Raw genomic sequence first — 6,000 nt, 5'->3', positions numbered from 1 at the left:
TTCAAAAAGGATTAACATTACCGGTTGAGGTAGAGAATGGCATTTTCACCACGCTTCTTTGTAATTTATCTCATTGTTCCGGACACAGTTTTAACCATGTGGAAATAACGCGTTACGCTCTGTCATACACACGGGCAGTCAATGGCTCCCCGAGGGAGACCGAGGGGAGGCGGTGCGTGAGGGGGTGTGGGGGAGACAGAAATTCTCTATCGGATCCACATCACATCACAAATACTTTGGACTAATAATGGTATGATTTGTTCTTGTACACCGATGGCACGTCTCAAGCGGTAGAGTGGCCTTTTCGAATTGGCCGCTTACCAGTGAGATCTTCCTCAGCGATCACGCCGAGTGTCCTTGAGCTCGATGAGCCGTTACATGCTCCTGATGCTGCGGTTGGCACCTTGCATGGCGGCCTTCGCCATCAGCGTGTGACTTTGTCTGGGAATGGTCATTGAGATGGATGTAAATATAGACTCTGCAAAGTCATTCAAAAGGAAGCCAAACAACACGGGTCTGGAAAACCCGTTGGAGCATAACTTCGACAAGCAAGTAGATGTCTTAGGCTGAAAAAGGGGCTCAGACTAGAGAATTGAAACTCTGGAGAACTCGTTCTGCAGGGAGCTGAATGACCCGCCTGTAATCCATGTTGCTAGGTGCTTTGGTTTTATGAAATGGCGCCGTCTATCCATCCGGGCAAGGGCGACCGTGGCGCAGCAACATCCGGCGGATTACAAGGAAAAGCTGGCCAACTTCCCCTCCTACTGCAGTAAAAAGATGCTTTCTTGGAGATTTGAATCCTTTACTCTGCCTCTACCGGCCTCACTTGGCTTCCATTTCCAATTGTTCTCTTCACCAGTTCTCTCACTTTCGACTTCCCGGTGAATCACACTGTCGAGAAGAAAGCGACCAGCACAGTAGCAATATGCGCAGCGGACCGCGTGAACTCGGCTTTTACTGTTGTGCTTGGTGGCCTTGGTAATGGACACAAAACGGCCGGAGTGAAGTCCCGAGCGAGGATTGATCAAAAAAAAATAATGTGAGCGCATTGTTAAATATTTCAATAAAATACAACCAAAAGAGGTGGTGGCCTGTGTCTGATAGCTTTCACATCCACAGGTTGTAAAAAAGTTGACGCGTTGTTTTGTTGAGCGGAGATGTGTACGGTTGTGCCGCTGACTGTCAGAATGGCTTCCGCAAATCCATACATACATCACAGTGGGAAATGACGATGACTGCAAGCGCCGAGAGAGGCCGAGGCACTCCAACAGCGTCTAAAAATGAGAGATGCAAAGTGCTGCTTGTCACAAATTTCAAAGACAAATTGTCAGTGGCTTGGTTGGCAGCCCCATAAGCCTGTTAAACAAAACAACAAGGCGCTTGACATGATGAGCTATACGGCTAACAACTGAGGGAGCAGATATGACGTCTCTCATCTGCGGGGCTTTGCGCGATCCGTCTTAAAAAAAAACGCATCAGCCGGAGCTTTAATTGGCTGTTTTAATCTATTGTCTTTGCACAGCGTATGTGGACTGTGACAGAGCTAAAGTCTCACAGTTAATTTGCGGTAATTAATTTTAATCGTCAAGCAGATAGGCGCAGTTGCTTCAGCAGATGGGCGCTGGCTGCACTTCCCCCATCCTGCCGGACTCCGCCGCTTCCGTCTTCATCACCCCCTCCTCTGCCTATAGGGGTATACCCCCCATCAATCAGCAGGGTCACAGGGCCCCGCTCGGGCCTCATCGTTCATTAGACTTGCGCGAAACGTTTTAAGACGCCATCGTTACACTTAAGCGATGACTCTTCCGAGATGAGAAGATGGAATCAAGCCCTGACAGCTGCCCCGAAAAAGACAAACAGTAGGTTCTTAAATCTTCATTAGTCAACAGTCGATGGGGTTTATTTTACACACACACACACACACACACACACACACACACACACACACACACACACACACACACACACACACACACACACACACGCGGGCTACCGGTGGATCGCGGTCGACTGACTGGTTGGGCACCCGAGCTATATGGGATGTGTTTCACACACAGTTGCACGTACACACACACACACACAGACACACGTGATGCACTTCAGCGGTGGTAATGGCACCGATTGATTTCTTTTCTCCCCCTTCACCAGTCAAGCATGTAGAGTTGGGATGCTGGGTAATGAAATTACCTCCACACTGGAGGATGTCAGGAAAATGTTCCAGCTGGAAAAAGGCTCCTCGGTGAGCATGTGTGGTAAACACAGCACCTGCTTGCTTCGTCTTATTCCTCAAGCAACAACTGAGGTGCGTTCTGTCTCAATCAACACGTCGTCTCCAATCCCACCAGGGCAGTAATTCATTCATTATTCATCTAATTAGAAGCGCTAAATGATGGAAATGACCTTCGTTCGAGTGAGTGGGAGCCCATTTGGACACTGTCAGACGCTATTAGACATTCGGCGGAGTGGCTGCCCGAGAGGGTCAACAGTTCTAGTTCTACCCTGCCAGATAAACTGTGACCCAGGTTGTGAACGTAACAGGGGGCTTGTTGGCAAGTGTGTGTGTGTGGATATTAAATGCGATCCGTAGGGAGACACAAAGATGCTACAATGTGAGTCACACTTTAAGAGATGACAGAGCAGCATGAAGTTCATTGTGACAGCGCCATTTGAGTCCAAGTGGGCACACCTCCCTCTGAGGTGCGTTGTCCCGTGTGCTAAGTCAGAAAAAGTGCATTGCCGCGAACTGTTTTGTCACTTAAGCACCTTCATGAAATGGAAGCACTCTTGATCGAGTGACCACGATAGTGTGACGCTGACAAAGCTGTCAAGTGCGCACATTCTGCCGTTCACTGAGCGGCGAAGGTTTGCGACCGTTTGCGAATGTCGTGTATGGTAACTTTTCGTAAGGGTTCATTCAATGTCACACACAGTTTTTCAAGTCTGCCTCACAGCGCAGAGGTGCAGGGTTCGACTCTGGCCTTCCCGTGTGGAGTTTGCATGTTCTCTCCAGGGCAGCGTGGGTTTTCTCCGGGTACTCCGGTTTCCTCCCACATTCCAAAAAAAATGCGTGGCAGGTTAATGGAACACTCTGAATTGTCCGTGTGTGCCCTGCGATTGTCTGGTAACTGTGTCAGGGTGTACCCCGCTTACTTGCCGAAGACAGCTGGGTTAGGCTCCCCCCGCGACCCTCATGAGGATAAACGGATTAGAAAATGGGTGGATGGATGGAAAAAAAAGTCCATGCATTTCAAGGTATGTGACTTTAAAAATGAATTTGGATGTATTGTCTCTTGAGTGAAATATACAATCCTTATTGGTCTTTTTTGCAATGTGCAAATCTTTTGTATGATGCTTACATCGGACATTGATTTAAAAAAATTAATATAATGGGGTAAAACTGGCAGTGCAACCCAAAAACTTTCAGTTCAAGTCAACAGTAGTCAGTGACTTTTCTGCCACCTTGAATTACCCCGGCACCTGTTATTTACAAACATTATGAAAAGGCCGCTAAGAATCAGCAGGTGATTTATTAATGATCAGAAATTTGCTATTCATGAATTCTGATGTGTACTACATCAGTGATGTGTAAATCCACCAGCGGGGCTCGCTGAGATGAAACAACAAAACCATCAAGGCACATTTGTGCTCATGTCAGACGGCACGGATCTTCATTTTCCGTGCGGATGTGTGTCTCCGTGTACGTTTAACAGCCCGTTCATTATGGGTCTTTGAGTTACGTATGTATGTGCCCCGTGATTGACTTGCCAGCCTGGTTTATTGGGAGGGAGAGGACCCGCAACGGGAAGCCATTACCCGCCATTGAAATAACACTCGGGCAAATTACTCTTTGAACTTGACTACAGGCTACACAGACTCATCACCGAGTCATTGCGGGCAGAATGGCAGAGTAGCAATAAAGCAACGTCTCACCCGAGCCGACAGCTCATGAATATCAATGACCTCGCAGACACAATCAGGGTGACGATGTCTTAAACAATGAGGAAGGGAAGGAAGTCTTCATATGACTCTGTCATTTATCTTCTTGGCTCCTCACACATGTACACATACAGTATAATGAAGAGTACCAGCACATGGTTGCCTGAGCGGAAAGGTCGGGAGGTCACAGTCAAGAATGATGCCCGTGATGATGAGGGGTCCGATTCGAGTTGTTGAAATAACATAAAGTGTCCTCATTTTCCATACAATAATTGAATAGAAATGTTCAAATACATTATACATCGCTCTCTCTCTCTCTTTCTCTCTCTCGCTGCTTTCTCTCTCTCTCTGCTAATCTAAAATTGTCCAAATGCTTTCAGCTTCTCAGTAGTGCATTTCTGGATTTTTATAGTCCTACATGAAAGTGGACTGATTATCTTTGTGCGAAATCAAAATAAATCATTTACTTTTAATTTGGAAAACAGTGATCAACATTTACCGTATTTTTTATTTTATTTTTTGTCTTTTTTTATGTTTCTCCTGGTATTTCTCTTGGAATGGCCTTCTACAGAGTCCATTTGATCAGTTAAAACCATTAGATCATTTAAAAAAAAAATACAAATACATATATATATAATGCAGATTTATCCCTGAGGCTGTACCGAACCCTCAGGCGGGCCGGATCCGTATGTTTGACACCTCTGCTTGCTCTCCTAAATCCAGCTGGAAGCTTTTTATTTTCGATTCAATATTGGCTTTGTCAGCACCCATTACAAAGGAGTGATTGCAAACACACTTCCTGTGGAATATGTGATGGTGTCAGTGAGGGCTGTCGAAAGACACACAAAGATGATAACGATAAATCATCTCTTGCTGTGTTATTTTTCCAAGCTGACGACCTTGATTTAGGACAAACGAAGGTGATAACTAATATCTTGATCAACCTGCACGCAGAAACGCAGCTGGGCCGGTGCATCCCAGCAGCGTGCCTCGGTTTCTATCGTTCTATCCAAAAGCAACTGATTCTGCACGTAGTCAGCAATAACTCCAGCACAGCTTGACACTTGGCGTAGGGAGAAAAGATATTGGACTGATAATTGAATTGGTGTGACGGAGAAAGTTTCGGGGAAATTATTTTGCAAACACATTGAGTGATGCTGCTTTTTCATTTCAGAGAAATGTGTGTGTGTGTGTGTGTGTGTGTCATCTGCGGTTGATCACGATTAAACTGTATTTTAAGTAAGGGCCAGATTATTACCCCCCTTGTCCAAAAAAAAAGAAAAAAATGTGTTGAAATGAGTTTATATTTTCATGACATTAAGAACACTGTAGCCAAGACAAATTGAAATTCATTTTCATTTGAACTAGATTTGAACATAATAGCAGTTTGCATTCAGCAAAGGTGCCATTTGGTTTCCACATTTAACTTTGAAGATAAACAACATTGAATTATTTGAATAAAAAGCTTTACATAGCAATTCATGGAAAAAAAAAATCACCCTGACCGTACCACTGTTTCCTTTTTCATTTCAAGAGATATCAGCTCTCAGGAGATTGCCGACCCTGAAAGCGCACCACGTACGCCACTGATGACCTGCACCATTTCCTAACGGCTTCATTTAGTTCCAGGCATGGTGTCTGGCTGGGTGCCTTAACCTGGCGGGGCCCTTTGTGGCTGCCAAGCACCACAGCGCCAGCCTTATTATTCCCCTCCTGCTTTGACTGTGTAATTTGATCGAGTTATTCATAACATTTCAGCCCATGCCTTTCCCCAGAGTTAGCGTGACATTGGTATTTGCAGAGGATAAATGCATTATAGGATGGCCCGCTGCTCGGAAATTGAGCATTAATATTTGCTCTTGATGTGATGTATATAAACAGACAGATTTGCGGACTCTTGGCTCCTCTCTTGGCAACCATTTTGGGGGAGGATGGCCCAATATTCGTCAAGAGAAGGGAGCTACGATAATAATAATAATAATAACAATAACAATAGCAACCAGTCATGTTATCTGTTGGGAAGGAAGCCTGCTGCTCTCTGTCTCGGCAGTTGGCTCGGTAGTT

The sequence above is a fragment of the Hippocampus comes genome, unplaced genomic scaffold (genome assembly GCF_001891065.2).
Source record: "Hippocampus comes isolate QL1 unplaced genomic scaffold, H_comes_QL1_v1.1 scaffold347, whole genome shotgun sequence".
NCBI lineage: Eukaryota > Metazoa > Chordata > Actinopteri > Syngnathiformes > Syngnathidae > Hippocampus > Hippocampus comes.
This window is presented reverse-complemented; position numbering follows the sequence as displayed.